General features: G+C 44.1%; 24 non-coding genes across 24 annotated transcripts; all 24 read right to left on the bottom strand.

Moving 5' to 3' along the window:
* Positions 1 to 88: 88 nt before the first annotated feature.
* Positions 89 to 160, bottom strand: trnap-ugg (transfer RNA proline (anticodon UGG)). Its single transcript has one exon. It is a non-coding gene; the product is annotated as a tRNA-Pro (tRNA).
* Positions 161 to 1,023: 863 nt separating this feature from the next.
* Positions 1,024 to 1,095, bottom strand: trnap-agg (transfer RNA proline (anticodon AGG)). Its single transcript has one exon. It is a non-coding gene; the product is annotated as a tRNA-Pro (tRNA).
* Positions 1,096 to 2,598: 1,503 nt separating this feature from the next.
* On the bottom strand, positions 2,599 to 2,670 carry trnap-agg (transfer RNA proline (anticodon AGG)). Its single transcript has one exon. It is a non-coding gene; the product is annotated as a tRNA-Pro (tRNA).
* Positions 2,671 to 4,813: 2,143 nt separating this feature from the next.
* trnap-ugg (transfer RNA proline (anticodon UGG)) lies at positions 4,814 to 4,885 on the bottom strand. The gene has a single exon. It is a non-coding gene; the product is annotated as a tRNA-Pro (tRNA).
* An 862-nt stretch (positions 4,886 to 5,747) lies between these two features.
* On the bottom strand, positions 5,748 to 5,820 carry trnap-agg (transfer RNA proline (anticodon AGG)). The gene has a single exon. It is a non-coding gene; the product is annotated as a tRNA-Pro (tRNA).
* Positions 5,821 to 7,323: 1,503 nt separating this feature from the next.
* On the bottom strand, positions 7,324 to 7,395 carry trnap-agg (transfer RNA proline (anticodon AGG)). The gene has a single exon. It is a non-coding gene; the product is annotated as a tRNA-Pro (tRNA).
* A 568-nt stretch (positions 7,396 to 7,963) lies between these two features.
* Positions 7,964 to 8,035, bottom strand: trnap-ugg (transfer RNA proline (anticodon UGG)). The gene has a single exon. It is a non-coding gene; the product is annotated as a tRNA-Pro (tRNA).
* Positions 8,036 to 8,898: 863 nt separating this feature from the next.
* trnap-agg (transfer RNA proline (anticodon AGG)) lies at positions 8,899 to 8,970 on the bottom strand. Its single transcript has one exon. It is a non-coding gene; the product is annotated as a tRNA-Pro (tRNA).
* A 568-nt stretch (positions 8,971 to 9,538) lies between these two features.
* Positions 9,539 to 9,610, bottom strand: trnap-ugg (transfer RNA proline (anticodon UGG)). Its single transcript has one exon. It is a non-coding gene; the product is annotated as a tRNA-Pro (tRNA).
* Positions 9,611 to 10,473: 863 nt separating this feature from the next.
* On the bottom strand, positions 10,474 to 10,545 carry trnap-agg (transfer RNA proline (anticodon AGG)). Its single transcript has one exon. It is a non-coding gene; the product is annotated as a tRNA-Pro (tRNA).
* Positions 10,546 to 11,997: 1,452 nt separating this feature from the next.
* Positions 11,998 to 12,069, bottom strand: trnap-agg (transfer RNA proline (anticodon AGG)). Its single transcript has one exon. It is a non-coding gene; the product is annotated as a tRNA-Pro (tRNA).
* Positions 12,070 to 12,637: 568 nt separating this feature from the next.
* trnap-ugg (transfer RNA proline (anticodon UGG)) lies at positions 12,638 to 12,709 on the bottom strand. The gene has a single exon. It is a non-coding gene; the product is annotated as a tRNA-Pro (tRNA).
* An 863-nt stretch (positions 12,710 to 13,572) lies between these two features.
* On the bottom strand, positions 13,573 to 13,644 carry trnap-agg (transfer RNA proline (anticodon AGG)). The gene has a single exon. It is a non-coding gene; the product is annotated as a tRNA-Pro (tRNA).
* Positions 13,645 to 14,212: 568 nt separating this feature from the next.
* On the bottom strand, positions 14,213 to 14,284 carry trnap-ugg (transfer RNA proline (anticodon UGG)). Its single transcript has one exon. It is a non-coding gene; the product is annotated as a tRNA-Pro (tRNA).
* Positions 14,285 to 15,147: 863 nt separating this feature from the next.
* On the bottom strand, positions 15,148 to 15,219 carry trnap-agg (transfer RNA proline (anticodon AGG)). Its single transcript has one exon. It is a non-coding gene; the product is annotated as a tRNA-Pro (tRNA).
* Positions 15,220 to 15,787: 568 nt separating this feature from the next.
* On the bottom strand, positions 15,788 to 15,859 carry trnap-ugg (transfer RNA proline (anticodon UGG)). Its single transcript has one exon. It is a non-coding gene; the product is annotated as a tRNA-Pro (tRNA).
* Positions 15,860 to 16,722: 863 nt separating this feature from the next.
* Positions 16,723 to 16,794, bottom strand: trnap-agg (transfer RNA proline (anticodon AGG)). The gene has a single exon. It is a non-coding gene; the product is annotated as a tRNA-Pro (tRNA).
* A 568-nt stretch (positions 16,795 to 17,362) lies between these two features.
* Positions 17,363 to 17,434, bottom strand: trnap-ugg (transfer RNA proline (anticodon UGG)). The gene has a single exon. It is a non-coding gene; the product is annotated as a tRNA-Pro (tRNA).
* An 863-nt stretch (positions 17,435 to 18,297) lies between these two features.
* trnap-agg (transfer RNA proline (anticodon AGG)) lies at positions 18,298 to 18,369 on the bottom strand. The gene has a single exon. It is a non-coding gene; the product is annotated as a tRNA-Pro (tRNA).
* A 568-nt stretch (positions 18,370 to 18,937) lies between these two features.
* On the bottom strand, positions 18,938 to 19,009 carry trnap-ugg (transfer RNA proline (anticodon UGG)). Its single transcript has one exon. It is a non-coding gene; the product is annotated as a tRNA-Pro (tRNA).
* An 863-nt stretch (positions 19,010 to 19,872) lies between these two features.
* Positions 19,873 to 19,944, bottom strand: trnap-agg (transfer RNA proline (anticodon AGG)). The gene has a single exon. It is a non-coding gene; the product is annotated as a tRNA-Pro (tRNA).
* Positions 19,945 to 20,512: 568 nt separating this feature from the next.
* trnap-ugg (transfer RNA proline (anticodon UGG)) lies at positions 20,513 to 20,584 on the bottom strand. The gene has a single exon. It is a non-coding gene; the product is annotated as a tRNA-Pro (tRNA).
* Positions 20,585 to 21,447: 863 nt separating this feature from the next.
* trnap-agg (transfer RNA proline (anticodon AGG)) lies at positions 21,448 to 21,519 on the bottom strand. The gene has a single exon. It is a non-coding gene; the product is annotated as a tRNA-Pro (tRNA).
* A 568-nt stretch (positions 21,520 to 22,087) lies between these two features.
* On the bottom strand, positions 22,088 to 22,159 carry trnap-ugg (transfer RNA proline (anticodon UGG)). The gene has a single exon. It is a non-coding gene; the product is annotated as a tRNA-Pro (tRNA).
* Positions 22,160 to 23,013: the final 854 nt, after the last annotated feature.

The following is a 23,013-nucleotide window of genomic DNA, read 5'->3' as shown; positions in this document are numbered from 1 at the left end:
AACCTTTCTTGACCTCTCATGATCCAAGCACCCTTGTCAGAACCACTTGTTCCACAGAGAGGTCAACTTCTTGTTCAATGTAAAACCAGGGCTCGTCCGGGATTTGAACCCGGGACCTCTCGCACCCAAAGCGAGAATCATACGCCTAGACCAACGAGCCAGCATGCCTTTCGGGGGAGGTGCTCAGATGGAATGCTCAACTCCTGACATCATTCCTCAAGACATTATGGGGAACAAAGGATCAAGGTTTCTAGTAGTTCTTCAGAACACATTTATGTTTTTTATTAATTCCAGTCCATTTAAACAGGGCCAGAATTGTCTTTGTGGACAGCGTTTCCACATGAAAAGGCTTTGCGACAACTTTGGGAGCTGCAGCAGACTACCTGCTACAATGTGTAACCAGAAAAGTGGTTGCTTTTGTCACCATTACTTATAACAGCTGCAGAAACTCCCTCGACTCCAATCTGTATGAAAAGATACTTTAACAAACTGAGGTCTTGTTCAATCCTTTGTCCTAAATCAGGCTTTTTGCTGGTGAGAAATAGAGAATTCTTAATGCTATCCAGAGAGGAAAAAATCAAGGCTGGAATAGGCTGCAGGAACTCCTGCTTCACATTGTTTTCATGCCCTGAGTGAAAGGTCCTTTAATTCACCTCTATTAAAACAGCGATGAAAGTGATTTGTGAGCAATTCCACAAAGAGCCTTTTATCATCTCTGTGCACTATCTCAAGAACTGTACTGTTTACGTCTCAAGATGTTTTTGTAGAAGCAGAATGAACCTGATGTGCATGAGTCTGGGAAACAAGGATTTGCTTAAAGACAAGATCTGGTTGACAGGGACTTATGTTCTGATTTGGAACCTGAAACCTCTCATTAACCACCAGGCTAATCAGATACATCTGTCCAAGGTTGCAGTGTGTGATGTTCCACGGAGAGTGGTCACTGTAAAATCGGGGTTCAACCAGGATCTCACTGAGAAAAGTCACTGTGATGTTCCGCTCAGAGTGGTCACTTTTAAATCAGGGCTCGTCTGGGATTTGAACCCGGGACCCCTCGCACCCTAAGCGAGAATCATACCCCTAGACCAACGAGCCAGACTGTGGGAGTACAGGATGGCTGTTGGCTGGTAACTGTATATTTTCAATGTTTTTCAGCAAATGTCTGCAGGTAATACTCAACACATAGGGTTGCAGAGCAAATTAAGTGGGGGGAAAGTTCAAGTCACCCAGGCTTTCTTCGCAACGTCTGTATGGTTGTGCCCTTTACACTCAAGTCGAACAGGGCTAGAGTACAAGTGTCGTGGATGACAGCAAATCTCACAAGCAGGGTTTGTAATTCCTGCAGGAGTTGCAGCAGTATATCATCAATCATAACTAAGAAGAACTTTATTTGTTGATTTGCCCCTGGTGTATTACATCTGCCTGGCCTCCTCATGTTTTAAGATGGTTTTGTTGAAAAGGAATTCACATGTAAAGTGGTGAGCCTTGGAAACATGGCTTTGTTTTCACAAGGAATGATCAGCCATGTCACAGTGGTGCAGCTGGACAGAGAATTATGGACTCAACTGGAGTTGGAACCTTTCTTGACCCCTCATGAACCAAGCACCCTTGTCAGAACCACTTGTTCCACAGAGAGGTCAACTTCTTGTTCAATGTAAAACCAGGGCTCGCCCAGGATTTGAACCCAGGACCTCTCGCACCCAAAGCGAGAATCATACGCCTAGACCAACGAGCCAGCATGCCTTTCGGGGGAGGTGCTCAGACGGAATGCTCAACTCCTGACATCATTCCTCAAGACATTATGGGGAACAAAGGATCAAGCTTTCTAGTAGTTCTTCAGAACACATTTATGTTTTTTATTAATTCCAGTCCATTTAAACAGGGCCAGAATTGTCTTTGTGGACAGCGTTTCCACATGAAAAGGCTTTGCGACAACTTTGGGAGCTGCAGCAGACTACCTGCTACAATGTGTAACCAGAAAAGTGGTTGCTTTTGTCACCATTACTTATAAGAGCTGCAGAAACTCCCTCGACTCCAATCTGTATGAAAAGATACTTTAACAAACTGAGTTCTTTTTCAATCCTTTGTCCTAAATCAGGCTTTTTGCTGGTGAGAAATAGAGAATTCTTAATGCTATCCAGAGAGGAAAAAATCAAGGCTGGAATAGGCTGCAGGAACTCCTGCTTCACATTGTTTTCATGCCCTGAGTGAAAGGTCCTTCAATTCACCTCTATTAAAACAGCGATGAAAGTGATTTGTGAGCAATTCCACAAAGAGCCTTTTAGCATCTCTGTGCACTATCTCAAGAACTGTACTGTTTACGTCTCAAGATGTTTTTGTAGAAGCAGAATGAACCTGATGTGCATGAGTCTGGGAAACAAGGATTTGCTTAAAGACAAGATCTGGTTGACAGGGACTTATGTTCTGATTTGGAACCTGAAACCTCTCATTAACCACCAGGCTAATCAGATACATCTGTCCAAGGTTGCAGTGTGTGATGTTCCACGGAGAGTGGTCACTGTAAAATCGGGGTTCAACCAGGATCTCACTGAGAAAAGTCACTGTGATGTTCCGCTCAGAGTGGTCACTTTTAAATCAGGGCTCGTCCGGGATTTGAGCCCGGGACCTCTCGCACCCTAAGCGAGAATCATACCCCTAGACCAACGAGCCAGACTGTGGGAGTACGGGATGGCTGTTGGCTGGTAACTGTATATTTTCAATGTATTTCAGCAAATGTCTGCAGGTAATACTCAACACATAGGGTTGCAGAGCAAATTAAGTGGGGGGAAAGTTCAAGTCACCCAGGCTTTCTTCGCAACGTCTGTATGGTTGTGCCCTTTACACTCAAGTCGAAGAGGGCTAGAGTACAAGTGTCGTGGATGACAGCAAATCTCACAAGCAGGGTTTGTAATTCCTGCAGGAGTTGCAGCAGTATATCATCAATCATAACTAAGAAGAACTTTATTTGTTGATTTGCCCCTGGTGTATTACATCTGCCTGGCCTCCTCATGTTTTAAGATGGTTTTGTTGAAATGGAATTAACATGTAAAGTGGTGAGCCTTGGAAACATGGCTTTGTTTTCACAAGGAATGATCAGCCATGTCACAGTGGTGCAGCTGGACAGAGAATTATGGACTCAACTGGAGTTGGAACCTTTCTTGACCTCTCATGAACCAAGCACCCTTGTCAGAACCACTTGTTCCACAGAGAGGTCAACTTCTTGTTCAATGTAAAACCAGGGCTCGTCCAGGATTTGAACCCGGGACCTCTCGCACCCAAAGCGAGAATCATACGCCTAGACCAACGAGCCAGCATGCCTTTCGGGGGAGGTGCTCAGATGGAATGCTCAACTCCTGACATCATTCCTCAAGACATTATGGGGAACAAAGGATCAAGGTTTCTAGTAGTTCTTCAGAACACATTTATGGTTTTTATTAATTCCAGTCCATTTAAACAGGGCCAGAATTGTCTTTGTGGACAGCGTTTCCACATGAAAAGGCTTTGCGACAACTTTGGGAGCTGCAGCAGACTACCTGCTACAATGTGTAACCAGAAAAGTGGTTGCTTTTGTCACCATTACTTATAAGAGCTGCAGAAACTCCCTCGACTCCAATCTGTATGAAAAGATACTTTAACAAACTGAGGTCTTGTTCAATCCTTTGTCCTAAATCAGGCTTTTTGCTGGTGAGAAAGAGAGAATTCTTAATGCTATCCAGAGAGGAAAAAATCAAGGCTGGAATAGGCTGCAGGAACTCCTGCTTCACATTGTTTTCATGCCCTGAGTGAAAGGTCCTTCAATTCACCTCTATTAAAACAGCGATGAAAGTGATTTGTGAGCAATTCCACAAAGAGCCTTTTAGCATCTCTGTGCACTATCTCAAGAACTGTACTGTTTACGTCTCAAGATGTTTTTGTAGAAGCAGAATGAACCTGATGTGCATGAGTCTGGGAAACAAGGATTTGCTTAAAGACAAGATCTGGTTGACAGGGACTTATGTTCTGATTTGGAACCTGAAACCTCTCATTAACCACCAGGCTAATCAGATACATCTGTCCAAGGTTGCAGTGTGTGATGTTCCACGGAGAGTGGTCACTGTAAAATCGGGGTTCAACCAGGATCTCACTGAGAAAAGTCACTGTGATGTTCCGCTCAGAGTGGTCACTTTTAAATCAGGGCTCGTCCGGGATTTGAGCCCGGGACCTCTCGCACCCTAAGCGAGAATCATACCCCGAGACCAACGAGCCAGACTGTGGGAGTACGGGATGGCTGTTGGCTGGTAACTGTATATTTTCAATGTATTTCAGCAAATGTCTGCAGGTAATACTCAACACATAGGGTTGCAGAGCAAATTAAGTGGGGGGAAAGTTCAAGTCACCCAGGCTTTCTTCGCAACGTCTGTATGGTTGTGCCCTTTACACTCAAGTCGAACAGGGCTAGAGTACAAGTGTCGTGGATGACAGCAAATCTCACAAGCAGGGTTTGTAATTCCTGCAGGAGTTGCAGCAGTATATCATCAATCATAACTAAGAAGAACTTTATTTGTTGATTTGCCCCTGGTGTATTACATCTGCCTGGCCTCCTCATGTTTTAAGATGGTTTTGTTGAAATGGAATTAACATGTAAAGTGGTGAGCCTTGGAAACATGGCTTTGTTTTCACAAGGAATGATCAGCCATGTCACAGTGGTGCAGCTGGACAGAGAATTATGGACTCAACTGGAGTTGGAACCTTTCTTGACCTCTCATGATCCAAGCACCCTTGTCAGAACCACTTGTTCCACAGAGAGGTCAACTTCTTGTTCAATGTAAAACCAGGGCTCGTCCGGGATTTGAACCCGGGACCTCTCGCACCCAAAGCGAGAATCATACGCCTAGACCAACGAGCCAGCATGCCTTTCGGGGGAGGTGCTCAGATGGAATGCTCAACTCCTGACATCATTCCTCAAGACATTATGGGGAACAAAGGATCAAGGTTTCTAGTAGTTCTTCAGAACACATTTATGTTTTTTATTAATTCCAGTCCATTTAAACAGGGCCAGAATTGTCTTTGTGGACAGCGTTTCCACATGAAAAGGCTTTGCGACAACTTTGGAAGCTGCAGCAGACTACCTGCTACAATGTGTAACCAGAAAAGTGGTTGCTTTTGTCACCATTACTTATAACAGCTGCAGAAACTCCCTCGACTCCAATCTGTATGAAAAGATACTTTAACAAACTGAGGTCTTGTTCAATCCTTTGTCCTAAATCAGGCTTTTTGCTGGTGAGAAATAGAGAATTCTTAATGCTATCCAGAGAGGAAAAAATCAAGGCTGGAATAGGCTGCAGGAACTCCTGCTTCACATTGTTTTCATGCCCTGAGTGAAAGGTCCTTTAATTCACCTCTATTAAAACAGCGATGAAAGTGATTTGTGAGCAATTCCACAAAGAGCCTTTTATCATCTCTGTGCACTATCTCAAGAACTGTACTGTTTACGTCTCAAGATGTTTTTGTAGAAGCAGAATGAACCTGATGTGCATGAGTCTGGGAAACAAGGATTTGCTTAAAGATAAGATCTGGTTGACAGGGACTTATGTTCTGATTTGGAACCTGAAACCTCTCATTAACCACCAGGCTAATCAGATACATCTGTCCAAGGTTGCAGTGTGTGATGTTCCACGGAGAGTGGTCACTGTAAAATCGGGGTTCAACCAGGATCTCACTGAGAAAAGTCACTGTGATGTTCCGCTCAGAGTGGTCACTTTTAAATCAGTGCTCGTCCGGGATTTGAACCCGGGACCCCTCGCACCCTAAGCGAGAATCATACCCCTAGACCAACGAGCCAGACTGTGGGAGCACGGGATGGCTGTTGGCTGGTAACTGTATATTTTCAATGTTTTTCAGCAAATGTCTGCAGGTAATACTCAACACATAGGGTTGCAGAGCAAATTAAGTGGGGGGAAAGTTCAAGTCACCCAGGCTTTCTTCGCAACGTCTGTATGGTTGTGCCCTTTACACTCAAGTCGAACAGGGCTAGAGTACAAGTGTCGTGGATGACAGCAAATCTCACAAGCAGGGTTTGTAATTCCTGCAGGAGTTGCAGCAGTATATCATCAATCATAACTAAGAAGAACTTTATTTGTTGATTTGCCCCTGGTGTATTACATCTGCCTGGCCTCCTCATGTTTTAAGATGGTTTTGTTGAAAAGGAATTCACATGTAAAGTGGTGAGCCTTGGAAACATGGCTTTGTTTTCACAAGGAATGATCAGCCATGTCACAGTGGTGCAGCTGGACAGAGAATTATGGACTCAACTGGAGTTGGAACCTTTCTTGACCTCTCATGAACCAAGCACCCCTGTCAGAACCACTTGTTCCACAGAGAGGTCAACTTCTTGTTCAATGTAAAACCAGGGATCGTCCGGGATTTGAACCCGGGACCTCTCGCACCCAAAGCGAGAATCATACGCCTAGACCAACGAGCCAGCATGCCTTTCGGTGGAGGTGCTCAGACGGAATGCTCAACTCCTGACATCATTCCTCAAGACATTATGGGGAACAAAGGATCAAGGTTTCTAGTAGTTCTTCAGAACACATTTATGTTTTTTATTAATTCCAGTCCATTTAAACAGGGCCAGAATTGTCTTTGTGGACAGCGTTTCCACATGAAAAGGCTTTGCGACAACTTTGGGAGCTGCAGCAGACTACCTGCTACAATGTGTAACCAGAAAAGTGGTTGCTTTTGTCACCATTACTTATAAGAGCTGCAGAAACTCCCTCGACTCCAATCTGTATGAAAAGATACTTTAACAAACTGAGTTCTTTTTCAATCCTTTGTCCTAAATCAGGCTTTTTGCTGGTGAGAAATAGAGAATTCTTAATGCTATCCAGAGAGGAAAAAATCAAGGCTGGAATAGGCTGCAGGAACTCCTGCTTCACATTGTTTTCATGCCCTGAATGAAAGGTCCTTCAATTCACCTCTATTAAAACAGCGATGAAAGTGATTTGTGAGCAATTCCACAAAGAGCCTTTTAGCATATCTGTGCACTATCTCAAGAACTGTACTGTTTACGTCTCAAGATGTTTTTGTAGAAGCAGAATGAACCTGATGTGCATGAGTCTGGGAAACAAGGATTTGCTTAAAGACAAGATCTGGTTGACAGGGACTTATGTTCTGATTTGGAACCTGAAACCTCTCATTAACCACCAGGCTAATCAGATACATCTGTCCAAGGTTGCAGTGTGTGATGTTCCACGGAGAGTGGTCACTGTAAAATCGGGGTTCAACCAGGATCTCACTGAGAAAAGTCACTGTGATGTTCCGCTCAGAGTGGTCACTTTTAAATCAGGGCTCGTCCGGGATTTGAGCCCGGGACCTCTCGCACCCTAAGCGAGAATCATACCCCTAGACCAACGAGCCAGACTGTGGGAGTACGGGATGGCTGTTGGCTGGTAACTGTATATTTTCAATGTATTTCAGCAAATGTCTGCAGGTAATACTCAACACATAGGGTTGCAGAGCAAATTAAGTGGGGGGAAAGTTCAAGTCACCCAGGCTTTCTTCGCAACGTCTGTATGGTTGTGCCCTTTACACTCAAGTCGAACAGGGCTAGAGTACAAGTGTCGTGGATGACAGCAAATCTCACAAGCAGGGTTTGTAATTCCTGCAGGAGTTGCAGCAGTATATCATCAATCATAACTAAGAAGAACTTTATTTGTTGATTTGCCCCTGGTGTATTACATCTGCCTGGCCTCCTCATGTTTTAAGATGGTTTTGTTGAAATGGAATTAACATGTAAAGTGGTGAGCCTTGGAAACATGGCTTTGTTTTCACAAGGAATGATCAGCCATGTCACAGTGGTGCAGCTGGACAGAGAATTATGGACTCAACTGGAGTTGGAACCTTTCTTGACCTCTCATGATCCAAGCACCCTTGTCAGAACCACTTGTTCCACAGAGAGGTCAACTTCTTGTTCAATGTAAAACCAGGGCTCGTCCGGGATTTGAACCCGGGACCTCTCGCACCCAAAGCGAGAATCATACGCCTAGACCAACGAGCCAGCATGCCTTTCGGGGGAGGTGCTCAGATGGAATGCTCAACTCCTGACATCATTCCTCAAGACATTATGGGGAACAAAGGATCAAGGTTTCTAGTAGTTCTTCAGAACACATTTATGTTTTTTATTAATTCCAGTCCATTTAAACAGGGCCAGAATTGTCTTTGTGGACAGCGTTTCCACATGAAAAGGCTTTGCGACAACTTTGGGAGCTGCAGCAGACTACCTGCTACAATGTGTAACCAGAAAAGTGGTTGCTTTTGTCACCATTACTTATAACAGCTGCAGAAACTCCCTCGACTCCAATCTGTATGAAAAGATACTTTAACAAACTGAGGTCTTGTTCAATCCTTTGTCCTAAATCAGGCTTTTTGCTGGTGAGAAATAGAGAATTCTTAATGCTATCCAGAGAGGAAAAAATCAAGGCTGGAATAGGCTGCAGGAACTCCTGCTTCACATTGTTTTCATGCCCTGAGTGAAAGGTCCTTTAATTCACCTCTATTAAAACAGCGATGAAAGTGATTTGTGAGCAATTCCACAAAGAGCCTTTTATCATCTCTGTGCACTATCTCAAGAACTGTACTGTTTACGTCTCAAGATGTTTTTGTAGAAGCAGAATGAACCTGATGTGCATGAGTCTGGGAAACAAGGATTTGCTTAAAGACAAGATCTGGTTGACAGGGACTTATGTTCTGATTTGGAACCTGAAACCTCTCATTAACCACCAAGCTAATCAGATACATCTGTCCAAGGTTGCAGTGTGTGATGTTCCACGGAGAGTGGTCACTGTAAAATCGGGGTTCAACCAGGATCTCACTGAGAAAAGTCACTGTGATGTTCCGCTCAGAGTGGTCACTTTTAATTCAGGGCTCGTCCGGGATTTGAACCCGGGACCCCTCGCACCCTAAGCGAGAATCATACCCCTAGACCAACGAGCCAGACTGTGGGAGTACGGGATGGCTGTTGGCTGGTAACTGTATATTTTCAATGTTTTTCAGCAAATGTCTGCAGGTAATACTCAACACATAGGGTTGCAGAGCAAATTAAGTGGGGGGAAAGTTCAAGTCACCCAGGCTTTCTTCGCAACGTCTGTATGGTTGTGCCCTTTACACTCAAGTCGAACAGGGCTAGAGTACAAGTGTCGTGGATGACAGCAAATCTCACAAGCAGGGTTTGTAATTCCTGCAGGAGTTGCAGCAGTATATCATCAATCATAACTAAGAAGAACTTTATTTGTTGATTTGCCCCTGGTGTATTACATCTGCCTGGCCTCCTCATGTTTTAAGATGGTTTTGTTGAAAAGGAATTCACATGTAAAGTGGTGAGCCTTGGAAACATGGCTTTGTTTTCACAAGGAATGATCAGCCATGTCACAGTGGTGCAGCTGGACAGAGAATTATGGACTCAACTGGAGTTGGAACCTTTCTTGACCTCTCATGAACCAAGCACCCTTGTCAGAACCACTTGTTCCACAGAGAGGTCAACTTCTTGTTCAATGTAAAACCAGGGCTCGTCCGGGATTTGAACCCGGGACCTCTCGCACCCAAAGCGAGAATCATACGCCTAGACCAACGAGCCAGCATGCCTTTCGGTGGAGGTGCTCAGACGGAATGCTCAACTCCTGACATCATTCCTCAAGACATTATGGGGAACAAAGGATCAAGGTTTCTAGTAGTTCTTCAGAACACATTTATGTTTTTTATTAATTCCAGTCCATTTAAACAGGGCCAGAATTGTCTTTGTGGACAGCGTTTCCACATGAAAAGGCTTTGCGACAACTTTGGGAGCTGCAGCAGACTACCTGCTACAATGTGTAACCAGAAAAGTGGTTGCTTTTGTCACCATTACTTATAAGAGCTGCAGAAACTCCCTCGACTCCAATCTGTATGAAAAGATACTTTAACAAACTGAGTTCTTTTTCAATCCTTTGTCCTAAATCAGGCTTTTTGCTGGTGAGAAATAGAGAATTCTTAATGCTATCCAGAGAGGAAAAAATCAAGGCTGGAATAGGCTGCAGGAACTCCTGCTTCACATTGTTTTCATGCCCTGAATGAAAGGTCCTTCAATTCACCTCTATTAAAACCGCGATGAAAGTGATTTGTGAGCAATTCCACAAAGAGCCTTTTATCATCTCTGTGCACTATCTCAAGAACTGTACTGTTTACGTCTCAAGATGTTTTTGTAGAAGCAGAATGAACCTGATGTGCATGAGTCTGGGAATCAAGGATTTGCTTAAAGACAAGATCTGGTTGACAGGGACTTATGTTCTGATTTGGAACCTGAAACCTCTCATTAACCACCAGGCTAATCAGATACATCTGTCCAAGGTTGCAGTGTGTGATGTTCCACGGAGAGTGGTCACTGTAAAATCGGGGTTCAACCAGGATCTCACTGAGAAAAGTCACTGTGATGTTCCGCTCAGAGTGGTCACTTTTAAATCAGGGCTCGCCCGGGATTTGAACCCGGGACCTCTCGCACCCTAAGCGAGAATCATACCCCTAGACCAACGAGCCAGACTGTGGGAGTACGGGATGGCTGTTGGCTGGTAACTGTATATTTTCAATGTTTTTCAGCAAATGTCTGCAGGTAATACTCAACACATAGGGTTGCAGAGCAAATTAAGTGGGGGGAAAGTTCAAGTCACCCAGGCTTTCTTCGCAACGTCTGTATGGTTGTGCCCTTTACACTCAAGTCGAACAGGGCTAGAGTACAAGTGTCGTGGATGACAGCAAATCTCACAAGCAGGGTTTGTAATTCCTGCAGGAGTTGCAGCAGTATATCATCAATCATAACTAAGAAGAACTTTATTTGTTGATTTGCCCCTGGTGTATTACATCTGCCTGGCCTCCTCATGTTTTAAGATGGTTTTGTTGAAATGGAATTAACATGTAAAGTGGTGAGCCTTGGAAACATGGCTTTGTTTTCACAAGGAATGATCAGCCATGTCACAGTGGTGCAGCTGGACAGAGAATTATGGACTCAACTGGAGTTGGAACCTTTCTTGACCTCTCATGATCCAAGCACCCTTGTCAGAACCACTTGTTCCACAGAGAGGTCAACTTCTTGTTCAATGTAAAACCAGGGCTCGTCCGGGATTTGAACCCGGGACTGTACTGTTTACGTGCTCAGATGGAATGCTCAACTCCTGACATCATTCCTCAAGACATTATGGGGAACAAAGGATCAAGGTTTCTAGTAGTTCTTCAGAACACATTTATGTTTTTTATTAATTCCAGTCCATTTAAACAGGGCCAGAATTGTCTTTGTGGACAGCGTTTCCACATGAAAAGGCTTTGCGACAACTTTGGGAGCTGCAGCAGACTACCTGCTACAATGTGTAACCAGAAAAGTGGTTGCTTTTGTCACCATTACTTATAACAGCTGCAGAAACTCCCTCGACTCCAATCTGTATGAAAAGATACTTTAACAAACTGAGGTCTTGTTCAATCCTTTGTCCTAAATCAGGCTTTTTGCTGGTGAGAAATAGAGAATTCTTAATGCTATCCAGAGAGGAAAAAATCAAGGCTGGAATAGGCTGCAGGAACTCCTGCTTCACATTGTTTTCATGCCCTGAGTGAAAGGTCCTTTAATTCACCTCTATTAAAACAGCGATGAAAGTGATTTGTGAGCAATTCCACAAAGAGCCTTTTATCATCTCTGTGCACTATCTCAAGAACTGTACTGTTTACGTCTCAAGATGTTTTTGTAGAAGCAGAATGAACCTGATGTGCATGAGTCTGGGAAACAAGGATTTGCTTAAAGACAAGATCTGGTTGACAGGGACTTATGTTCTGATTTGGAACCTGAAACCTCTCATTAACCACCAGGCTAATCAGATACATCTGTCCAAGGTTGCAGTGTGTGATGTTCCACGGAGAGTGGTCACTGTAAAATCGGGGTTCAACCAGGATCTCACTGAGAAAAGTCACTGTGATGTTCCACTCAGAGTGGTCACTTTTAAATCAGGGCTCGTCCGGGATTTGAACCCGGGACCCCTCGCACCCTAAGCGAGAATCATACCCCTAGACCAACGAGCCAGACTGTGGGAGTACAGGATGGCTGTTGGCTGGTAACTGTATATTTTCAATGTTTTTCAGCAAATGTCTGCAGGTAATACTCAACACATAGGGTTGCAGAGCAAATTAAGTGGGGGGAAAGTTCAAGTCACCCAGGCTTTCTTCGCAACGTCTGTATGGTTGTGCCCTTTACACTCAAGTCGAACAGGGCTAGAGTACAAGTGTCGTGGATGACAGCAAATCTCACAAGCAGGGTTTGTAATTCCTGCAGGAGTTGCAGCAGTATATCATCAATCATAACTAAGAAGAACTTTATTTGTTGATTTGCCCCTGGTGTATTACATCTGCCTGGCCTCCTCATGTTTTAAGATGGTTTTGTTGAAAAGGAATTCACATGTAAAGTGGTGAGCCTTGGAAACATGGCTTTGTTTTCACAAGGAATGATCAGCCATGTCACAGTGGTGCAGCTGGACAGAGAATTATGGACTCAACTGGAGTTGGAACCTTTCTTGACCCCTCATGAACCAAGCACCCTTGTCAGAACCACTTGTTCCACAGAGAGGTCAACTTCTTGTTCAATGTAAAACCAGGGCTCGTCCGGGATTTGAACCCAGGACCTCTCGCACCCAAAGCGAGAATCATACGCCTAGACCAACGAGCCAGCATGCCTTTCGGGGGAGGTGCTCAGACGGAATGCTCAACTCCTGACATCATTCCTCAAGACATTATGGGGAACAAAGGATCAAGGTTTCTAGTAGTTCTTCAGAACACATTTATGTTTTTTATTAATTCCAGTCCATTTAAACAGGGCCAGAATTGTCTTTGTGGACAGCGTTTCCACATGAAAAGGCTTTGCGACAACTTTGGGAGCTGCAGCAGACTACCTGCTACAATGTGTAACCAGAAAAGTGGTTGCTTTTGTCACCATTACTTATAACAGCTGCAGAAACTCCCTCGACTCCAATCTGTATGAAAAGATACTTTAACAAACTGAGGTCTTGTTCAATCCTTTGTCCTAAATCAGGCTTTTTGCTGGTGAGAAATAGAGAATTCTTAATGCTATCCAGAGAGGAAAAAATCAAGGCTGGAATAGGCTGCAGGAACTCCTGCTTCACATTGTTTTCATGCCCTGAGTGAAAGGTCCTTTAATTCACCTCTATTAAAACAGCGATGAAAGTGATTTGTGAGCAATTCCACAAAGAGCCTTTTATCATCTCTGTGCACTATCTCAAGAACTGTACTGTTTACGTCTCAAGATGTTTTTGTAGAAGCAGAATGAACCTGATGTGCATGAGTCTGGGAAACAAGGATTTGCTTAAAGACAAGATCTGGTTGACAGGGACTTATGTTCTGATTTGGAACCTGAAACCTCTCATTAACCACCAGGCTAATCAGATACATCTGTCCAAGGTTGCAGTGTGTGATGTTCCACGGAGAGTGGTCACTGTAAAATCGGGGTTCAACCAGGATCTCACTGAGAAAAGTCACTGTGATGTTCCGCTCAGAGTGGTCACTTTTAATTCAGGGCTCGTCCGGGATTTGAACCCGGGACCCCTCGCACCCTAAGCAAGAATCATACCCCTAGACCAACGAGCCAGACTGTGGGAGTACGGGATGGCTGTTGGCTGGTAACTGTATATTTTCAATGTTTTTCAGCAAATGTCTGCAGGTAATACTCAACACATAGGGTTGCAGAGCAAATTAAGTGGGGGGAAAGTTCAAGTCACCCAGGCTTTCTTCGCAACGTCTGTATGGTTGTGCCCTTTACACTCAAGTCGAACAGGGCTAGAGTACAAGTGTCGTGGATGACAGCAAATCTCACAAGCAGGGTTTGTAATTCCTGCAGGAGTTGCAGCAGTATATCATCAATCATAACTAAGAAGAACTTTATTTGTTGATTTGCCCCTGGTGTATTACATCTGCCTGGCCTCCTCATGTTTTAAGATGGTTTTGTTGAAAAGGAATTCACATGTAAAGTGGTGAGCCTTGGAAACATGGCTTTGTTTTCACAAGGAATGATCAGCCATGTCACAGTGGTGCAGCTGGACAGAGAATTATGGACTCAACTGGAGTTGGAACCTTTCTTGACCCCTCATGAACCAAGCACCCTTGTCAGAACCACTTGTTCCACAGAGAGGTCAACTTCTTGTTCAATGTAAAACCAGGGCTCGTCCGGGATTTGAACCCAGGACCTCTCGCACCCAAAGCGAGAATCATACGCCTAGACCAACGAGCCAGCATGCCTTTCGGGGGAGGTGCTCAGACGGAATGCTCAACTCCTGACATCATTCCTCAAGACATTATGGGGAACAAAGGATCAAGGTTTCTAGTAGTTCTTCAGAACACATTTATGTTTTTTATTAATTCCAGTCCATTTAAACAGGGCCAGAATTGTCTTTGTGGACAGCGTTTCCACATGAAAAGGCTTTGCGACAACTTTGGGAGCTGCAGCAGACTACCTGCTACAATGTGTAACCAGAAAAGTGGTTGCTTTTGTCACCATTACTTATAAGAGCTGCAGAAACTCCCTCGACTCCAATCTGTATGAAAAGATACTTTAACAAACTGAGTTCTTTTTCAATCCTTTGTCCTAAATCAGGCTTTTTGCTGGTGAGAAATAGAGAATTCTTAATGCTATCCAGAGAGGAAAAAATCAAGGCTGGAATAGGCTGCAGGAACTCCTGCTTCACATTGTTTTCATGCCCTGAATGAAAGGTCCTTCAATTCACCTCTATTAAAATAGCGATGAAAGTGATTTGTGAGCAATTCCACAAAGAGCCTTTTATCATCTCTGTGCACTATCTCAAGAACTGTACTGTTTACGTCTCAAGATGTTTTTGTAGAAGCAGAATGAACCTGATGTGCATGAGTCTGGGAATCAAGGATTTGCTTAAAGACAAGATCTGGTTGACAGGGACTTATGTTCTGATTTGGAACCTGAAACCTCTCATTAACCACCAGGCTAATCAGATACATCTGTCCAAGGTTGCAGTGTGTGATGTTCCACGGAGAGTGGTCACTGTAAAATCGGGGTTCAACCAGGATCTCACTGAGAAAAGTCACTGTGATGTTCCGCTCAGAGTGGTCACTTTTAAATCAGGGCTCGTCCGGGATTTGAACCCGGGACCTCTCGCACCCTAAGCGAGAATCATACCCCTAGACCAGCGAGCCAGACTGTGGGAGTACGGGATGGCTGTTGGCTGGTAACTGTATATTTTCAATGTTTTTCAGCAAATGTCTGCAGGTAATACTCAACACATAGGGTTGCAGAGCAAATTAAGTGGGGGGAAAGTTCAAGTCACCCAGGCTTTCTTCGCAACGTCTGTATGGTTGTGCCCTTTACACTCAAGTCGAACAGGGCTAGAGTACAAGTGTCGTGGATGACAGCAAATCTCACAAGCAGGGTTTGTAATTCCTGCAGGAGTTGCAGCAGTATATCATCAATCATAACTAAGAAGAACTTTATTTGTTGATTTGCCCCTGGTGTATTACATCTGCCTGGCCTCCTCATGTTTTAAGATGGTTTTGTTGAAAAGGAATTCACATGTAAAGTGGTGAGCCTTGGAAACATGGCTTTGTTTTCACAAGGAATGATCAGCCATGTCACAGTGGTGCAGCTGGACAGAGAATTATGGACTCAACTGGAGTTGGAACCTTTCTTGACCTCTCATGAACCAAGCACCCTTGTCAGAACCACTTGTTCCACAGAGAGGTCAACTTCTTGTTCAATGTAAAACCAGGGCTCGTCCGGGATTTGAACCCGGGACCTCTCGCACCCAAAGCGAGAATCATACGCCTAGACCAACGAGCCAGCATGCCTTTCGGTGGAGGTGCTCAGACGGAATGCTCAACTCCTGACATCATTCCTCAAGACATTATGGGGAACAAAGGATCAAGGTTTCTAGTAGTTCTTCAGAACACATTTATGTTTTTTATTAATTCCAGTCCATTTAAACAGGGCCAGAATTGTCTTTGTGGACAGCGTTTCCACATGAAAAGGCTTTGCGACAACTTTGGGAGCTGCAGCAGACTACCTGCTACAATGTGTAACCAGAAAAGTGGTTGCTTTTGTCACCATTACTTATAAGAGCTGCAGAAACTCCCTCGACTCCAATCTGTATGAAAAGATACTTTAACAAACTGAGTTCTTTTTCAATCCTTTGTCCTAAATCAGGCTTTTTGCTGGTGAGAAATAGAGAATTCTTAATGCTATCCAGAGAGGAAAAAATCAAGGCTGGAATAGGCTGCAGGAACTCCTGCTTCACATTGTTTTCATGCCCTGAATGAAAGGTCCTTCAATTCACCTCTATTAAAACCGCGATGAAAGTGATTTGTGAGCAATTCCACAAAGAGCCTTTTATCATCTCTGTGCACTATCTCAAGAACTGTACTGTTTACGTCTCAAGATGTTTTTGTAGAAGCAGAATGAACCTGATGTGCATGAGTCTGGGAATCAAGGATTTGCTTAAAGACAAGATCTGGTTGACAGGGACTTATGTTCTGATTTGGAACCTGAAACCTCTCATTAACCACCAGGCTAATCAGATACATCTGTCCAAGGTTGCAGTGTGTGATGTTCCACGGAGAGTGGTCACTGTAAAATCGGGGTTCAACCAGGATCTCACTGAGAAAAGTCACTGTGATGTTCCGCTCAGAGTGGTCACTTTTAAATCAGGGCTCGTCCGGGATTTGAACCCGGGACCTCTCGCACCCTAAGCGAGAATCATACCCCTAGACCAGCGAGCCAGACTGTGGGAGTACGGGATGGCTGTTGGCTGGTAACTGTATATTTTCAATGTTTTTCAGCAAATGTCTGCAGGTAATACTCAACACATAGGGTTGCAGAGCAAATTAAGTGGGGGGAAAGTTCAAGTCACCCAGGCTTTCTTCGCAACGTCTGTATGGTTGTGCCCTTTACACTCAAGTCGAACAGGGCTAGAGTACAAGTGTCGTGGATGACAGCAAATCTCACAAGCAAGGTTTGTAATTCCTGCAGGAGTTGCAGCAGTATATCATCAATCATAACTAAGAAGAACTTTATTTGTTGATTTGCCCCTGGTGTATTACATCTGCCTGGCCTCCTCATGTTTTAAGATGGTTTTGTTGAAAAGGAATTCACATGTAAAGTGGTGAGCCTTGGAAACATGGCTTTGTTTTCACAAGGAATGATCAGCCATGTCACAGTGGTGCAGCTGGACAGAGAATTATGGACTCAACTGGAGTTGGAACCTTTCTTGACCTCTCATGAACCAAGCACCCTTGTCAGAACCACTTGTTCCACAGAGAGGTCAACTTCTTGTTCAATGTAAAACCAGGGCTCGTCCGGGATTTGAACCCGGGACCTCTCGCACCCAAAGCGAGAATCATACGCCTAGACCAACGAGCCAGCATGCCTTTCGGTGGAGGTGCTCAGACGGAATGCTCAACTCCTGACATCATTCCTCAAGACATTATGGGGAACAAAGGATCAAGGTTTCTAGTAGTTCTTCAGAACACATTTATGTTTTTTATTAATTCCAGTCCATTTAAACAGGGCCAGAATTGTCTTTGTGGACAGCGTTTCCACATGAAAAGGCTTTGCGACAACTTTGGGAGCTGCAGCAGACTACCTGCTACAATGTGTAACCAGAAAAGTGGTTGCTTTTGTCACCATTACTTATAAGAGCTGCAGAAACTCCCTCGACTCCAATCTGTATGAAAAGATACTTTAACAAACTGAGTTCTTTTTCAATCCTTTGTCCTAAATCAGGCTTTTTGCTGGTGAGAAATAGAGAATTCTTAATGCTATCCAGAGAGGAAAAAATCAAGGCTGGAATAGGCTGCAGGAACTCCTGCTTCACATTGTTTTCATGCCCTGAATGAAAGGTCCTTCAATTCACCTCTATTAAAACCGCGATGAAAGTGATTTGTGAGCAATTCCACAAAGAGCCTTTTATCATCTCTGTGCACTATCTCAAGAACTGTACTGTTTACGTCTCAAGATGTTTTTGTAGAAGCAGAATGAACCTGATGTGCATGAGTCTGGGAATCAAGGATTTGCTTAAAGACAAGATCTGGTTGACAGGGACTTATGTTCTGATTTGGAACCTGAAACCTCTCATTAACCACCAGGCTAATCAGATACATCTGTCCAAGGTTGCAGTGTGTGATGTTCCACGGAGAGTGGTCACTGTAAAATCGGGGTTCAACCAGGATCTCACTGAGAAAAGTCACTGTGATGTTCCGCTCAGAGTGGTCACTTTTAAATCAGGGCTCGCCCGGGATTTGAACCCGGGACCTCTCGCACCCTAAGCGAGAATCATACCCCTAGACCAACGAGCCAGACTGTGGGAGTACGGGATGGCTGTTGGCTGGTAACTGTATATTTTCAATGTTTTTCAGCAAATGTCTGCAGGTAATACTCAACACATAGGGTTGCAGAGCAAATTAAGTGGGGGGAAAGTTCAAGTCACCCAGGCTTTCTTCGCAACGTCTGTATGGTTGTGCCCTTTACACTCAAGTCGAACAGGGCTAGAGTACAAGTGTCGTGGATGACAGCAAATCTCACAAGCAGGGTTTGTAATTCCTGCAGGAGTTGCAGCAGTATATCATCAATCATAACTAAGAAGAACTTTATTTGTTGATTTGCCCCTGGTGTATTACATCTGCCTGGCCTCCTCATGTTTTAAGATGGTTTTGTTGAAATGGAATTAACATGTAAAGTGGTGAGCCTTGGAAACATGGCTTTGTTTTCACAAGGAATGATCAGCCATGTCACAGTGGTGCAGCTGGACAGAGAATTATGGACTCAACTGGAGTTGGAACCTTTCTTGACCTCTCATGATCCAAGCACCCTTGTCAGAACCACTTGTTCCACAGAGAGGTCAACTTCTTGTTCAATGTAAAACCAGGGCTCGTCCGGGATTTGAACCCGGGACCTCTCGCACCCAAAGCGAGAATCATACGCCTAGACCAACGAGCCAGCATGCCTTTCGGGGGAGGTGCTCAGATGGAATGCTCAACTCCTGACATCATTCCTCAAGACATTATGGGGAACAAAGGATCAAGGTTTCTAGTAGTTCTTCAGAACACATTTATGTTTTTTATTAATTCCAGTCCATTTAAACAGGGCCAGAATTGTCTTTGTGGACAGCGTTTCCACATGAAAAGGCTTTGCGACAACTTTGGGAGCTGCAGCAGACTACCTGCTACAATGTGTAACCAGAAAAGTGGTTGCTTTTGTCACCATTACTTATAACAGCTGCAGAAACTCCCTCGACTCCAATCTGTATGAAAAGATACTTTAACAAACTGAGGTCTTGTTCAATCCTTTGTCCTAAATCAGGCTTTTTGCTGGTGAGAAATAGAGAATTCTTAATGCTATCCAGAGAGGAAAAAATCAAGGCTGGAATAGGCTGCAGGAACTCCTGCTTCACATTGTTTTCATGCCCTGAGTGAAAGGTCCTTTAATTCACCTCTATTAAAACAGCGATGAAAGTGATTTGTGAGCAATTCCACAAAGAGCCTTTTATCATCTCTGTGCACTATCTCAAGAACTGTACTGTTTACGTCTCAAGATGTTTTTGTAGAAGCAGAATGAACCTGATGTGCATGAGTCTGGGAAACAAGGATTTGCTTAAAGACAAGATCTGGTTGACAGGGACTTATGTTCTGATTTGGAACCTGAAACCTCTCATTAACCACCAGGCTAATCAGATACATCTGTCCAAGGTTGCAGTGTGTGATGTTCCACGGAGAGTGGTCACTGTAAAATCGGGGTTCAACCAGGATCTCACTGAGAAAAGTCACTGTGATGTTCCACTCAGAGTGGTCACTTTTAAATCAGGGCTCGTCCTGGATTTGAACCCGGGACCCCTCGCACCCTAAGCGAGAATCATACCCCTAGACCAACGAGCCAGACTGTGGGAGTACAGGATGGCTGTTGGCTGGTAACTGTATATTTTCAATGTTTTTCAGCAAATGTCTGCAGGTAATACTCAACACATAGGGTTGCAGAGCAAATTAAGTGGGGGGAAAGTTCAAGTCACCCAGGCTTTCTTCGCAACGTCTGTATGGTTGTGCCCTTTACACTCAAGTCGAACAGGGCTAGAGTACAAGTGTCGTGGATGACAGCAAATCTCACAAGCAGGGTTTGTAATTCCTGCAGGAGTTGCAGCAGTATATCATCAATCATAACTAAGAAGAACTTTATTTGTTGATTTGCCCCTGGTGTATTACATCTGCCTGGCCTCCTCATGTTTTAAGATGGTTTTGTTGAAAAGGAATTCACATGTAAAGTGGTGAGCCTTGGAAACATGGCTTTGTTTTCACAAGGAATGATCAGCCATGTCACAGTGGTGCAGCTGGACAGAGAATTATGGACTCAACTGGAGTTGGAACCTTTCTTGACCTCTCATGATCCAAGCACCCTTGTCAGAACCACTTGTTCCACAGAGAGGTCAACTTCTTGTTCAATGTAAAACCAGGGCTCGTCCGGGATTTGAACCCGGGACCTCTCGCACCCAAAGCGAGAATCATACGCCTAGACCAACGAGCCAGCATGCCTTTCGGGGGAGGTGCTCAGATGGAATGCTCAACTCCTGACATCATTCCTCAAGACATTATGGGGAACAAAGGATCAAGGTTTCTAGTAGTTCTTCAGAACACATTTATGTTTTTTATTAATTCCAGTCCATTTAAACAGGGCCAGAATTGTCTTTGTGGACAGCGTTTCCACATGAAAAGGCTTTGCGACAACTTTGGGAGCTGCAGCAGACTACCTGCTACAATGTGTAACCAGAAAAGTGGTTGCTTTTGTCACCATTACTTATAACAGCTGCAGAAACTCCCTCGACTCCAATCTGTATGAAAAGATACTTTAACAAACTGAGGTCTTGTTCAATCCTTTGTCCTAAATCAGGCTTTTTGCTGGTGAGAAATAGAGAATTCTTAATGCTATCCAGAGAGGAAAAAATCAAGGCTGGAATAGGCTGCAGGAACTCCTGCTTCACATTGTTTTCATGCCCTGAGTGAAAGGTCCTTTAATTCACCTCTATTAAAACAGCGATGAAAGTGATTTGTGAGCAATTCCACAAAGAGCCTTTTATCATCTCTGTGCACTATCTCAAGAACTGTACTGTTTACGTCTCAAGATGTTTTTGTAGAAGCAGAATGAACCTGATGTGCATGAGTCTGGGAAACAAGGATTTGCTTAAAGACAAGATCTGGTTGACAGGGACTTATGTTCTGATTTGGAACCTGAAACCTCTCATTAACCACCAGGCTAATCAGATACATCTGTCCAAGGTTGCAGTGTGTGATGTTCCACGGAGAGTGGTCACTGTAAAATCGGGGTTCAACCAGGATCTCACTGAGAAAAGTCACTGTGATGTTCCACTCAGAGTGGTCACTTTTAAATCAGGGCTCGTCCTGGATTTGAACCCGGGACCCCTCGCACCCTAAGCGAGAATCATACCCCTAGACCAACGAGCCAGACTGTGGGAGTACAGGATGGCTGTTGGCTGGTAACTGTATATTTTCAATGTTTTTCAGCAAATGTCTGCAGGTAATACTCAACACATAGGGTTGCAGAGCAAATTAAGTGGGGGGAAAGTTCAAGTCACCCAGGCTTTCTTCGCAACGTCTGTATGGTTGTGCCCTTTACACTCAAGTCGAACAGGGCTAGAGTACAAGTGTCGTGGATGACAGCAAATCTCACAAGCAGGGTTTGTAATTCCTGCAGGAGTTGCAGCAGTATATCATCAATCATAACTAAGAAGAACTTTATTTGTTGATTTGCCCCTGGTGTATTACATCTGCCTGGCCTCCTCATGTTTTAAGATGGTTTTGTTGAAAAGGAATTCACATGTAAAGTGGTGAGCCTTGGAAACATGGCTTTGTTTTCACAAGGAATGATCAGCCATGTCACAGTGGTGCAGCTGGACAGAGAATTATGGACTCAACTGGAGTTGGAACCTTTCTTGACCCCTCATGAACCAAGCACCCTTGTCAGAACCACTTGTTCCACAGAGAGGTCAACTTCTTGTTCAATGTAAAACCAGGGCTCGTCCGGGATTTGAACCCAGGACCTCTCGCACCCAAAGCGAGAATCATACGCCTAGACCAACGAGCCAGCATGCCTTTCGGGGGAGGTGCTCAGACGGAATGCTCAACTCCTGACATCATTCCTCAAGACATTATGGGGAACAAAGGATCAAGGTTTCTAGTAGTTCTTCAGAACACATTTATGTTTTTTATTAATTCCAGTCCATTTAAACAGGGCCAGAATTGTCTTTGTGGACAGCGTTTCCACATGAAAAGGCTTTGCGACAACTTTGGGAGCTGCAGCAGACTACCTGCTACAATGTGTAACCAGAAAAGTGGTTGCTTTTGTCACCATTACTTATAAGAGCTGCAGAAACTCCCTCGACTCCAATCTGTATGAAAAGATACTTTAACAAACTGAGTTCTTTTTCAATCCTTTGTCCTAAATCAGGCTTTTTGCTGGTGAGAAATAGAGAATTCTTAATGCTATCCAGAGAGGAAAAAATCAAGGCTGGAATAGGCTGCAGGAACTCCTGCTTCACATTGTTTTCATGCCCTGAATGAAAGGTCCTTCAATTCACCTCTATTAAAATAGCGATAAAAGTGATTTGTGAGCAATTCCACAAAGAGCCTTTTATCATCTCTGTGCACTATCTCAAGAACTGTACTGTTTACGTCTCAAGATGTTTTTGTAGAAGCAGAATGAACCTGATGTGCATGAGTCTGGGAATCAAGGATTTGCTTAAAGACAAGATCTGGTTGACAGGGACTTATGTTCTGATTTGGAACCTGAAACCTCTCATTAACCACCAGGCTAATCAGATACATCTGTCCAAGGTTGCAGTGTGTGATGTTCCACGGAGAGTGGTCACTGTAAAATCGGGGTTCAACCAGGATCTCACTGAGAAAAGTCACTGTGATGTTCCGCTCAGAGTGGTCACT

The sequence above is a fragment of the Clarias gariepinus genome, chromosome 14 (assembly GCF_024256425.1).
Source record: "Clarias gariepinus isolate MV-2021 ecotype Netherlands chromosome 14, CGAR_prim_01v2, whole genome shotgun sequence".
NCBI classification, from domain to species: domain Eukaryota; kingdom Metazoa; phylum Chordata; class Actinopteri; order Siluriformes; family Clariidae; genus Clarias; species Clarias gariepinus.
The sequence above is the reverse complement of the archived record's forward strand: the minus strand, read 5'-3'. Positions and strand labels throughout refer to the sequence as shown.